At 36.0% G+C, this 14,526-nt stretch overlaps 1 protein-coding gene across 13 annotated transcripts in view; it reads right to left on the bottom strand.

Annotated features, from left to right (window-relative positions):
• LOC308655106 (uncharacterized protein) overlaps nt 1-14,526 on the bottom strand; it is a 413,636-nt gene that overhangs the window by 226,770 nt on the left and 172,340 nt on the right. The window contains exons 4-5 of one of the 13 annotated variants that reach the window (XR_014023383.1): nt 11,490-11,540; nt 10,354-10,831 (exon numbers count right to left, since the gene is read on the bottom strand). The exons of 11 other annotated variants lie outside the window; for them this stretch is intronic. The gene's annotated coding sequence lies outside the window, so the exon portion shown is untranslated. Of the gene's footprint in view, nt 1-10,353; nt 10,832-11,489; nt 11,541-14,526 lie in introns of those variants that run through there. One more of the 13 variants, XR_014023385.1, reaches the window with a different exon arrangement.

The raw sequence follows: 14,526 nt of genomic DNA, 5'->3' as shown, positions 1-14,526 counted from the left end.
AGAAACAAAGTCAACAGTAAATTGTAAATTTACTGTGAAGGAAGTTAATTTCCACTCCAGATCCATATTTCCCATTTTTCCAAAAATGCATTTAATCACTTGTTTCTTCTCTTTTTATTTATGGCCACTCTTAACTAACAAAAGACAATAGTGGCATTACTCTGCCAAATTTGATGAAAGGAGCTAGGTCTGGGATTTGGACTGAGCAGTTGCAGGCAGATGTGGTACAGGTGCATGGATGATGCAGACCCTAAGGTCTTGGGACTCCCTAAATTGAGCAGAGCATGTGGATTAGCACTTGGACTCAACTGGACAGAGAGCTGATGGCTAGAAAGCCTGATTGCCAGGGACCAGTGAAAATGCTGCCACTAAGCCTGAAGTGGGCCAGGAGCATCCATGTGAACATAAGATCTGATTTCAAGGGGAGCCAGACGGCTCATGAAGTAACTGAGAAAATTTCAGGGCATCACATGCTTGTTAAATATTCCATATAGTCCAAGCATGATTTCACATAGCAAGAGAGCTCACACTTGGAGTGACAACCCTACTTGCATCTTTAAGGAATCACATATACCTTCTGAAATAATTCTAACTCAGTGTTTTGTCTCTCATAAATGCACATTAAGTTTTAAAAAATAAATTTAAAATTATTAAACATCAAGAATCACTGTGTTGCTTCTTCCTGTAGGAGAACTATATTTCTCACCCCCCCCTTTTTTTTGGTCAAGGAGCAATGCGTGAAAATGGCATGTGCTATTTCTGAACCAAGGTTTTAAGGACTATCCAGTGGCTCTGCAATGCCATCTTTACCATGTGCCATAAGATCTGCAATGTAGAAGGTAGGGAATTAAAACTTGGAGCATATGTGATGCTGAATTCCAGATGGGCATGGAATCAAAAAATAAAAAAAACAACAACTTTATTTTGTTAGTCACTCAGGTTGCTGAGGATGTTTGTTATCACAGCATTGTTTAACTTGAACTGATTAATGCACAGTGTCATTGGCAGAATTGTCTGTACTGAAGGGCAGTGAATATTTGTGTGCCTTTGATAATTTTTATATTACTGATTTTAAATTTTATTTACCTTGACTCTACATCCCTTAAAAATAATGTTGGTGTCTTTGTTATTGTTTGATCCATCATAGAAGCTACTAACCTCTAAGATAAAAGATTTTTTAAATAGGTCAAAGTGAATCAATGAGTGAATATTTAACACATATTCTTTTGTAAAAACAATGATCCAGAGATGTCAAAGAAAGTGCAACCAAGTATGTCCATATTGAGAAGTCTAGGATAAGCACCAATCACTTTGTTTAAACAGGAAATCACACGATACTTCTTTAATGAGGCACCTGAAAGTATAGCGTGCAGTAAAAAACTCTGTATTTTCAAAATTGTAAAAGTAAGGAAAAAGTGGGCATGGGTGTGATCCCATAAAAATAGAAGGAAAATCAGTGGAATAAAGGAAGGGGATAGTATGGGAGGAGGATGAGAAAGGGAGGAACTGTAGAGTGAAATTGACCAGATTTTGCTATGTACATCAAATATCCCTCAGTGAATTTCACCTTCATGTATGTCATGTATGTCTATAAGGCATTAATGAAAGAAACAATAGGTAAGCAGAAGGAAAGGGTACAAGGGGAGAGAGAAGTGGAGGGAAAGAGGAAGTACTAGGGGCTGAAATGGAGCCAATTACATTCTATACATTTATGATTATGTCAGAATGAACCCCACTATTACATTTAAGTATAATGCAGTAATAAAACATTTTTTAATCATAAAAAGTAAAGTATCACATATTTAATTTGTACTACTATGGACTGTATAGTGTTGCAATTATCACACAGATTTTCAAGGAAAGAAAGAGTTGCTTGAAAACAACTTCAAAACTAAAGCAGGGGACTTCCATATGGGAAGCCTGGATGATAACCTCTGGATATTTACTATAATCCTGAGTCTGACCCTCATTCTTGATGTGAGAATGTGGGTTTCATGATTTACTAGCTAGTAGGCTGGCTACACACAGTTATAATCACAGCCAAATGAAATAAGATTGAGTGGGCTTGCTTATTTATTTGGAGAAGATGGTAGCTCTTCCCATGGTTCCAACTGCAAGGACCCTTATATAGAAAAACCCATGGACTCAAAAGTTTAAAGTTGCTATTTGAAGTCTGTTTAATGAGAAGCCCATCATCACCTGGCCATTTTACCCAGGTCTCACTGGGAAGCCATAAAAGTCCTTCCCCTGTGGTGGGAATGGGGCTCCTATGCTGGAATGTGTGTTTTTTTTTTTTTTTTTTGGACTGACCATTGTTCTTCTCTTTTCCACCAACATTGTCTGGAATCCATGATGGATGGGAGCCACCTTTTGGTCTTCATTTGTGCGCGTGTATTTTTTTCTATAGATACATTTGTATGTTTGGTAAATTAGAAAGTACATTTCTCCCAGTCAGATGTCAGGATTGCTGTATATACTATGTAATAATTCAAGCTCTTTTAAAATTTGTTCTTTTTAGATATATATACATGACAGGAGAATGTATTTTGACACATTACTTTGTCATGTTATACATACCCATTCTTGTGGTTGAACATAATTTGAGCTCTTGAGGGTGTCTTATTTTCTGGTTTATAGGGAGAACTTCCCAACTGCCATCATGTACTGTTTCTGAGTATACAATTTGGGTGCAGCATGGAATCAATGGTGAGAAAAAGTACTTGGCTTAATAGTCAGAAGATCTAGCTTCTATGCCAGGTTTTAGAATTTATCTGTGTGACTTTGGTTAAATCATTATTTTTTAAACTTTGATTTTGTTATCTGTAAAATGGAAGCTAGGATAGAATTGTAATGATTAAATAATATGCAACCATGAAGTAATACAGACCCAGACTTGGGGGGGCCATCAGTGAGAAGGTCAGAGCTTCATATATTCTCAACCGTCTCCTCCAACAGCCTAGACATCAGAAAAGTGGCTGGACCCTGGGCCCAAGGGATTCTACCTACTCCTGAAGAGGTTTCTGTCCTCCTCTATCCCTACTCAATCCTCAAGACTCCTACCACAGTTTGGTCAACAGACCCTTAGGAGTAATTTGGTTATGGCCACCACCCTCTTCACCTTAGTCAATGCAGGACTCCTGGTACTGTCAAGTCACTTCTCATTACACATCCTCCCTCCCTGTGTGGTTCTGTTCATTACCTAATTTGACCCACTGCAACACTTTCTTGGTCAGCCATTAGCTAAACCTGTGTCAGGGATGGGAAAGTGTGTTTTTGAAGAGCCAGCTGGTAAATACTGTAGGCCCTGGGGGGCCAAGAGATGGAATCAAGGATATCATGGAAGTATTTATCTCTGTAACAATTTAGACTGCAAAACCTTAACAATATAAAACCTATTCTCAGTTTCCTGGCATAAAAACAGGAGGCTGGCTGAATTTGGCCATGGTTGATGGATCCCGGCTCTGTATCTTCAGCCTCCTCACAGAACTTTCTGTTCCACCTGGTGGTCTGCGGGAAATCTGGCTCTCCCTGAGCAGTTCTACTGGAGCACACCCTTCTGTTGCCCTCTCTAGTCTATTTCCTTCCATGATCGTCCTATCACCACTCCTGGAGGGAGGGATGAGGACCTTTCATGTTCTCCTGGCTGCCTCCAGACCATTATAACTCCTCCCTTCCCTTTACAATATGCCTTCTCAGAAACCCGGGCCACTGGATTAGACTCTCTTCTACTCTTTCTTTTCATGACCGTCACCAGATTCCTGAGATAGTATTTCCTCATTGTGTCGATTTACAGTCATAAGAAGATCCTAGGAAATAACTTAACATTTATCTTTTCTTCCAAGTGCTGGTGACTTAACCTTGATGATTTTCATATTGAGGCACACACATCTTTTCAGTACCCTGGTGGTTCACATCTTTGTTTCCTCATGTATCAAAAACTTGCCTTCCAGTCTACCTTAGTCACTCTTGCCCTATCAACATTAGGAATCATGGTGCCCCTCCCTGGTCACCATTTCAAGGCTTCAGTGGGAAGCCATGCAGAGCCTTCCCCTGTGGTGGGGAATGGGACTCTCATGCTGGAATGTGTTTCTTGGACTCAGCACAACTTAGAGCACAACATGCTCCCTTCTTCCCTTCTGTCTTCCTCTCTCTTTTTCTCTCTGTATCCTTATATCTATCTCTTTCTTCTTTTTCACTATCCATACTACCTGGACTCCAAAATTCCTTTCTTTCCACTTCCCACCTTGGGGACTGTGTACCATACCACACTCTGTTCCTTATCCAGCTTCAGTGTGGTGGACCTGTCCTTACACAGGGACTCCCTGGCCTACCACCTCAGCTCACACGCCCTTCTCTCCCACCATTATCCGGGCCTAGTAAAACCCCAAGCCTATTAAACTCAACTCTTCTCCCACTATTCAGCTGTCCAAGTAGCTGACTGGAGAGGAAGAAAGGCCTGCATGTAGCCTCTCAGGTCTCTAAGTTCATGACCTAAGTTCATAATCTCAAGTGGGCTCTAAGTACTACCTTTGAGTCAGTCCTCCTATTTCTTGAGGAGTTGTATTCCTCTCCTCGAGGATTATTTTACACATTTTATTCTCCTCTAACCTCCCACACTTTTTCCTCTGCCCTCATTCATAACATGCTTTTTCTTCCTATTGAAAAAAATGAAAACAATCTAAAGGCAATTTCGGTGTGCTTCTGTAACAAGTCTACCAACCTGTTTATCTGTCCCCAAACATTTTGCCTTTTCTCCAGGTAGTAAGTATAAATTGTCTTTGCTCCATCTAAGACTCTCCCCTCTTTTGTGCAGTGTTTCCCCTTTTGTGTCTTAGGGACATTATTTCTGTAGTTGCTCACTCTCTCCTGCATTAAATTGTCTCTGTCTTCAGGACAGTCCCAATACCATGCACATATGCTCTAATGTCACACATTATACTCAATATACTTCTAGCTACCTCTTCAGGGTTCTGATTATTTCCTTGAAGATTGTATGTAAGCTTTTCCCACTTCCTCTCCCATTCTCTGTTAAACACACTTTATTCCAGTTTCACCCTTGCTATTTCATAAGGATAGCTGCTATCATGCCACTGGAGGCTCCATGTTGTAAAATCCAGGGGTCACTTTGAAGTCCTTATTTGCTTTCTTACAAGCAGGTTTTGATAGAGATGATGATGACTTTACCCTTGAAATACACTGGAAATGTGGGGCACCACTCTCTTTTGATGATCCTTCTACATCGTTAGATGCGGTTTCTCAGATTGTTGCTCTTCATCTTCTTCATGTTGGAACAGAGAAGTGTTCCAGGACTCAGTCTATGGACCTTCTCTTTTCTTTGTATTTACTCAGTCTTTGGTAAAGTCATCTCATGCCTTAACTTTGTCATTTATACACTGTTGCTAGAATCATCTTCTTTGAAATCTACACTCTAATATGCCATGGCCAATTTATCATGTCTAGTTGGATGTCTGATGTGAACTTCAAATCTAACGTGTCCAAATCCAAATTATATATTTCTCAAATCCTACCCCTTTAACCTGTTCATCCTGGCAGTACTCCTGTCTTAGTAAACCAGAATTCTGTGCATCTAATTGCTTGATTAAAAAAAAATGAAACTTCCTTGACAGCTCTATGGATTTTACCTTCAAGTTTGGAATGAACTGCTTCTCACTAGCTCCACTTCTAGAATTTAAGTCCAAGGTAGCAGCAGCTTTTGCATAGATGCTTTCAGTTGTCAAATTGTTACTTTTCCCCTAGTCTAGTTTCTCTTTAGTCTGTTTGCTACTGAAATTAGAAATACATTGAAATGTAAGTTTTACTCTGTCTCCTCTCTTCAAAACTTTAATGGTTTCACAGTTCTATTATTTCTTTGAGAGATCTGCCTTCTCTATTTCTAGTAGTAAGATGATAGGAATACAACATTATTAATTCATATTTTGTTTGTTCTAACATTTAGTGTCTGTATTTTTTTCTATAATCTTGGATATTTCCTTGATATTATTTACTTGTCTTTGTATTCGAATCTTTAATTTTAATGATTATCATTTCATTCCCCACATGCTTTCTCCTATACTTGTGTAATTCTTTTTATATAACAATCTGTTCTTATTTTGTGGATATAATATTGTCTTAAACCTCAGACCCTTAGAGTAAGGGTCTCTTACTCCTTTGTTAAGTGTATATGATTTGTTAAGTGTCTATGATTCAGCATCATTTTCTTTAATACAAGATGACGAGAAAATCCTCAAACCACAATGGTTTCTGCTGGGATATCCTCTCAAATGATTTGCATTTGTCAACCAAATGTTGCATATGAATGTGTTTATTTTAATTCTTTCAAAGCAATCTTCTATTCCTGAACTATCTAAAATCATTTTTTTCCCTGTTAATTTATATATGTGTTTCTGTTTTATGTTTCTTTGTCTCACTGTCTGTCTGAAACCCTTTGGTCAGATGCTTATATTTAAGAAAGAAGTATTTGATAGCTAGTGTGCATTTCCTCTGCTAATAGGTAAATAGGTACATCCTATGATTGGTAGATGTGGAGCTCAGTGTTTGGGTGGATGTAGTTTATGGACTGGCATGTTAAGTTGAATGAGCAGGGAACAGTTGTCAGGTCTCAGATCCCCAAAAACGTTTAACAAAGAAAACTTTTGTTTTTGGCAGTAACATTCACAGCAGAAACCTATACATAACCAATCAAGTCCATTCAGACTCTTCAGAGAAGAATCACCTGGGAATTTTGTGGGGGAGATAAACACTGAATTTTCATTTATGCCACTTTTGGGGTACAGGCTGATTAATTGTTTCATATGTAGATTTAATTTAACATTCCTATTTTTATCCTCTCATTGTTTTTGACATAACTTCCCTACAATTCATCACAACACTTCCTGGGTTCATGCTTTTAAAATATATCGTTCAGTCATTCATTAGCTTTCAGAAACTAGTTAAAATCTCTTTTTCATTGATGACTCCATTGTGCTTATTTTATTCTCCTTCTGGTTAGATTTTCCTTTGTATTTTTTATGGTTCCCCCCCACCAATTTTAGAAGGGCTATTTGTTTCATCTATACCAGTTACAAGAATGATGTCCCTTGTATCTAATGAAAATTCATTTTCATGGAGAAATTAGTATTTGCTATAGTCAATACTTATATGTACGAAAACAAAATTGGGTGGGTACGATTTCTAGTCAACAGTATTTGGTAAAGAAGTTTTTTCTCTATGGAACATGGCAAATGTGTTAAGCAAATAAAAGATCTTGTTTTCCTTTAGTGGCATCCTGAGGATTACTTACTATGGGACATTTTCATTACTTACACATGCTTGCTGATTTTTGATTTGTTAAGTGTATATGATTCAGCATCATTTTCTCTAATACAAGATGACGAGAAAAATCCTCAAACCACAATGGTTTCTGCTGGGATATCCTCTCAAATGATTTGCATTTGTCAACCAAATGTTGCATATGAAGAAGTAAGAGAGGAAGAGAGATTTTTTTCACAATAAAGTAGAAGTAACACATAAATATGCTCTAAAATAAGTACCAAAATTCAATTTCCATTGAAAGTTTGATGTAAAGTTGAAAGAAATTTTCTTCATTTTTATATTTTCTCCATTTTGCAACTTTCAAACTATTGGCATATTTTAACGTTTTCACTGGGAAAATTATAGTCAACAAATTGAATTTATAGTGTATGTTTGCTCTAAGGAAAAAAAAACTTTTCTAATTTAAACATTAATGCTCACCATATTCTTAGCACCTATTAAGGCAGATAAATTCAAATCGATTTCAGTATTTTGAATATAATGTTAACATTCTCTCATACTTTTAAAATAGTATTTAGCTGATGAAGACATTTTAATTATCTTAATTATAAACTTCCTTAATATCCACTAATATATTTTTATAGAGTACAGTTTTAGTTACTTTTATTATATTCAAAACAATAGCTAAATATGAATGTGTTCCACCCATAAATGGATTGTTTGGAGGTGCAGGAACATTAAGTTATAACAGATAGGTTTAGGTGCTTTAATTTACACACCTTGAACAGGCCATATGCACCGAGGGCTAATTGGAATGCCACTTGAGGTAAGGAGGATTCCTAAAAGCTCCATCCTAAAGATATGTTTTAAGTACAAAAAACTAAGAACAGAGTGGTACAAAATCAAATTTCAGTGGGTAAAGACTTCATGCTCCTTCTTTTGGCACAATCTCTTATTTGATAACTGCTCTGTGGTTCTCACCTGACTTGAACCTTGTTTTGCTCCCACCTCATTGTTACCCTCCATACAACTCTTCATGCTCTTCAGCTGCCCTTCCTTCTACACTCTGGACCCAGTGCCTCTGGCTTGACATTCTCAAGGACTCTGACTGGAAAGATTTTGTGTGCTCTCTTTACTTCCTGCAAATCTGGTAGCCCAGGATCTTCCTTACCTGTCTAATACGCAAGGATCTATTTCACTCTCTTACCTATTCAGTAGCCCAGGATCTCCAAATGCTCATGAAACTCATCATTATCAAGTTTTGGATATTAACTCCAAAATATTATTTTTAGTTACTTTTAACTAAAAATTATATATTTTAGTTAAAAATTATATATTTCTGTATATATATATATATATATATGCATTATAAAACATACACAAACAGAAAGTAGGTATGACTAAGAAAGAAGTTATTTATGAACAGTGAAATTTTCTGCTCATATTTTCTAGAAGTCTAGTAGTTCCTTTATGAATATACACACTCTTTTGGAGATAAATTTATAGCTCATTATATTGGGTAAAACTATATGTTTGAAAATCAAATAAGCTATTTATTGTGGGATATAAGTGAGAGTCAAGGACTTAATATGTTTCCCTTTTAAGACAAGGTCACATTTTAATAAATCTTTCTACTAAAGAAATGAAAAGTGATGGTATCACAATCAGTAGCAACTCTAAGGAGGGAATTTTAATTGATGCATAATAGCTGTACATATTTATGGGGTACAGTGTAATTTCAAACTACATGCATCCAGTGTGCAAAAAATGAAATTAGTATTTCCATCATCTCAGATATTTATCATTTCTTCTTGTTGGAAACATTCACAATCCTCTGTCTTAGGTATTTTTAAATATATAATTAATCATTGTAAACTATATAACCCTACTTGTTATAGAACACTTGAGCTTATTGGCCTTTATAAATGTATTTTTTTAAATACTTTATTTTTTTAAACACTTTTTTTGTGACTATTTATTTATTTATTTATTATGTGATTCTGAGGATCAAACCCAGTGAAGCGCTCTAGCACCGAGCCACAACCCCCGCCCTGTAAATGTATTTTGGTATTTATTATGAAGGAGAGAATTTTGAGGGGGAGGATTGTTCCAAAGTCTTCTCTAAATAAGCTTCGAATTGACGATAGAGACAGACATTTTCATAAGAAGATAAAGTTTGAAAAAAGAAGATACTCCCAATTAGGTGGGCATGGGGATATGCAAATATCTTGAGGGACATCTCTGTGGCAGGTTGGGATGGCAGAGTTGTAATTTACAATGAGGATTATTTTTATTTGTTTATTTTCTTTAAATTGAAGACATATAATGTGGCATTAGTGTATAGTTTATTATTCCAATATAGTTGCTACTAAAATATTTATAGAATCATAGATTTTTTTTTAAACTGAAAAGAATGTTTGATATCATTTTACCTAAACTCTTAATTTTGCAGTTGAGGAACTGAGGTAGAGATGCCCGGACAAGAACATGCCCCCAACAAGATCCCAGAGGTAATGACAGAATTAAGACTTTTCATTTTAGCTCTTTTTATTATGACACCATGGCACCTTTTTTTCTTGATCAGCAGAAATATGGATGGTTCCTATCTGAAAAAGAAAAAAATTTCAAACTACATATGATTCTGCTTGGATAAGGCTTGTTAAGAAGGATGTCAACTGTAGTTCCCAGATTTTAAAGTCTCATCCATGCTGGATTTATAACTAACAGGAATTTTCCTAATCAGACGCAGTGAGGAGAGTAGGAATGAAGTTTAGAGAGAAAAAAAAATAAAGGAGAGTAAGGCTTATAGAATCCAAGCATACAGAAACTTGGAACAGTTCAAACAGTCTACAGAAAAATGTGTGCTGGTGTCCTGAATCTTTCTTGAAAAGGGATAGCCTTATTGCCTGGTCACTGAGATACTGGTCCACCTGGGCTGCCTCCTGTCTCCCTGTGGGGATAGGCCAAACATGCATGAGAGACCTGACAGCTCTGGTCTTTTTACTCTCCAAATTAAGTAAAATAATTTCAAGACTCATTGTATTTTCAATAACACAGTCTTATATTGTTATATTTTAGACATTATACAATGAAAGAAATTCAGAAACAAGCTTAATTTTGGAGTTTCACTTTCTATTACCTCATAGCAAGAAGGTACAACTTGGCAAACAGTTTTAGGCCAAAAAATGTACACTGACTACAATATTATATATTTAAATATATTTACTTGTCATTTCCTACAGTTATATTTTGCACATTTACATTTTGGAAGAAAAGAGAATATATGTCTACCCAATTTGGAAAGGACAGAACTTGATTTTAATTATTTGATGATTAATATTACCTAATTATTAAAAAATAATGCTAATTAGATATTATTATGAATAACAATCAATATGACAGGTCTTTCTCAGTCTATCTATTCCTTTGTTATTTGTCTTCATTCCTTTCTTTCTCTTTCCCTCTAGGGGCTCCAGCATATCAGGAAACAATATTCTTTCTTCAATCGTGTTGGATTCCTACACAGGTTGTGTTTTCTGGTTGAATCACTATTGGACTTCTAGGAGTCAAAAATTAATTACTGTTAGCATACAATATTTATAACTGAGGGTTTCATTTTCATTTTGAGTAATTCTACCTATTTTTTTGCATTCAAATTTAAAGTTATGAAAATGTAATAAGACTATAGCTTACAAATATTTATTCAAGTTCACATTCACTTGACAAACTGTTAGACTCATTGTCAGATCATTCACTTGAACTTTGATCTACAGTTTAAAATCTGTCTGATTTGTGACCTCTTGAGCTAAAAGACCCAATCTGAGATTTTTGCAGATCAGATTCTGGATTTGAATTGTGGTCTCTGCTTTCAGTCCTGACCCTTATATGGTTGAGCTGCTGTATCTTGTACCAGTGGAAGCTTCTGGGTGGTCTGCTAAAGGAGACCTAGGTAAAGCTCCTGCAGTCTGCTAGTCTGGAGGTCATAAAGGCCTGGGAATCTGAGGCTAAGTTCCACAGACAAGAGAGAAAGTCATAACATGATTGAGAAACAAGAAAAAAGTATTTTCAATCATTGATGCCACTTGAAAGTCCAGTGTTATCAAGCAATTGAAGCATATCTCTAGTTTCATACATCAATAAGAAGAACTCTTCCCGCTCCCACCCTCTGCTTTTAGGATACCTGAATCCCCAGATCTCACTGTTGTTGGCTTACCCACCTTTGGCAGTTCTTCACTGTAGATATCAGGGAAGGTTTGTTTTAAGCTAATCTGCAAAATTAGTCCAAGGTATATAATCAGGTCAGGTATACACCTGATTGGTCTTTGTATTTAACACAATTTTATAATAAATGCATTAAAATGTAGTTTCATTTGGGAAGACAATAAATAATACTCAGGCAAAGTAAGTGATTGCTTTTAAGAGATAGTTTATCTTCTAGACTTTAAGAAAACGGTGTTATCTGTTTTTTCATATTGGGGCAAATTTCTGAGAATTTTTCAGGATAAATTATGACACATCAACCAGAATTCTTGTATATATATTGCTGTTACGTATTTATCTATTATCTCTCTCTCTCTCTTTTTAAAGAAAATGTTTTACATTAAGTAATGCTTAAAAAGACATAGCTTCATTTTTTTTAAACAACAGAAGGTTTACAGGCCACCTCTATTACTTATGTGTTAACAATAGGGAGAGCGCCTCACTCATTACAGCCATTGCAGTCCTTTAAATGAGATTGGTCATCAAATACATAAATGGGATTTAAGCCCCTGTAAAGTCAAATGTTTTGTGTTTTTTTAAAGAGATTTAAAATATAAATACATTTTAGTACTTGACATCAAGTACTAAAATGTATTTACTTAAAAAGTGGATCAGATTCTTTAAAATGAGTTCCTGGACTAGATGCTCTCTAAGAATCTTTCCAGATCCCCAATTTTATGTGCTTATACAGCACTACTAATATGGATTTCTGCATATCGCCAATGTGAAATGATCTTAAGATTATGACAATTGTAAAATCTATGTGATCGTCCCTGAGAGGTCATAACAGTTTTTAAAATAAACCATCTAGAAACCAAAATTTACATTTTGTTGGTAAATTTGCCAGAAAGATATTTTCACTGTTTGTATTTTATCAGAGTTCCCATTTCTACTCATTCACAGCTTATTACAAAATGTAACTCAAAGTCATTTGTATGTGGTGCCAGAATCAGTGGGATATTATTGTGCAGGACTAATACTTCTAACCTCTTCACCAGACTTTGGAAATCGATGTTCATTTCACACACACCCCCCTCCTCCCCCAGTACTGCTCAACAAATACCAAAGCCAGGAGAGATGACCCCTTTTAATTCCTTAATATAGGCCACAGTTCTCTTAGATTTATAGAAGACCAGTAGTCTATTTGTAAAATATGTATCTGCAAGATGCAGTTTATGAGAAACTTGGCTTTTGGGACACATTAATTCTAACTGCAGATGCAACTTTCATGTTTTATAATATAACCCTGACAGCTGTAATTTCAGATTAAAGATTTTTCATTCACATTCCCATCCTGATTGCTCTGCACGGTCCTTATATTACCTTATTGTCAATAGCAAGTGTTCACCCTATTGGGAGTCATTTAATAACCAGCTGCCATTTAAAGTGTAGACAGAACATTTGTCTCAGTGAGGCCATCTCAAGTAGAGCTCCTCAGCACACGGGGCTGGGACCTCCTCAAGAAAAACAACAGCTGGCCTGTGCGATTGTCCTGACTTCTCCCTTTTTGCAGTGGCTAGTTAAAATAAACATGGACACTCTTGGTGAAATTTCTGAATGCATTTGTGAGTTTGTTATTTTAGTAACCAAATCATTCCCTCTGTGGTTCCCTCATCCCCAATCCCTTATCCCATCCTGACCCCCATCCACTTACAGCTTAGGCTTTTATTCTATTTTGAGTTCTGTATGTCTATTTCTCTTAGAGTCACTTATATTGGTTACTTAGAATTGAGCAACGTGAAAATTGTAGGTTTAGCGGAGATCCTAAAACATCTGTTTCCTGGGAGGCTAAGATATCAGTTTTTGCAAATCACTTTATGTTTACAAACGATCAGATTGGAATTAAGAACAATATTAATTATAACAGTAAGACAATCTTCCAGAAATAGAATCAAATATCCCAGGTTTGTCTATCCAATCTTTGAGATCTACAGTGGATATATGAAAATGCATTCATGATTGGTAATGTTTTTATTTAGTGTCTCCCTTTAAATTTCCTTAACTTGACAGCTGGGGATTAGCTTCTACAGCAGGCAGTGGTAAAAGGAAATAAAAATGAAAAGTAAAAGAAAGCTTAAAAAAATGGACTCTTTCATGGCTAATTAAACCGGAATACAAATCAGTCATTGGAAATAAGTGATGAATTTATTATGCTTGTAGGCTTACTCTACCCTGTTGTGTGTGCTATACACTGAAATTACAATTCCCATCAGCTTATAGGGTAATCTTTTACCTTAATCTTTATCTATCATATTGATCTGAGACTCTTAGGCAAGGGATGGAAGGTTGGTGGTCAAAGAAAGTATGTGAAGTTGAAATATCTCACTCAGCTAAGAAACATGGGAGTCTCTGCCTACTAGATTAAGATTTCATGTTTTTATTTCTCCTTTTATTTCAATTGCTAAGAAAGTATCTCAGACCTAAATCAACAGGCAAATTGAATCCTGACAAATGGTGGGGAAGGGCAGGGAATGATTCTTGGAGAATTCATTTCCAAGACTTTCCAATTGATTATGTCACATTTCCCTGCTTCCTTGCTTAATGTGGGAAAGAGTTGGGTTTTGATTCTGTCATCAACAGATATCCAGAAAGGATTACAATATTAGATTTAGGACACAACCTTAAAACATTAAATTAAGACTGAAATGTTTTTTTCTGATCATCTTTTGATATTTGAGTTTGCAGTTAGCCACCTACATGTGATTTGTTCTCTGGGTAGACTATGCTAACAAACTTTTTCCTTCAGAGTCAGGAATGCTTTTCACATAATGAGGAGGATTTTTCGTTTTCCAAATGTCACAAACATATGGGGGATCATTCATATCTCTAAATTGGCTCCCTCATTTTGCAACAAGATAATGTGATAGCACACAGCATTTCCAAAAAAAAAAAAAAAAGTTAAATTTCTTTCTTTATTTATTAATGTGACATTAGGGACGGAACCCAGGACTTTGCACATGCTAGGGCAAGTGCTCCTCCAGAGAGCTGCACCTC

The sequence above is a fragment of the Spermophilus citellus genome (assembly GCF_964194105.1).
Source record: "Spermophilus citellus genome assembly, chromosome: 8".
Lineage (NCBI taxonomy): Eukaryota > Metazoa > Chordata > Mammalia > Rodentia > Sciuridae > Spermophilus > Spermophilus citellus.
The sequence above is the reverse complement of the archived record's forward strand: the minus strand, read 5'-3'. Positions and strand labels throughout refer to the sequence as shown.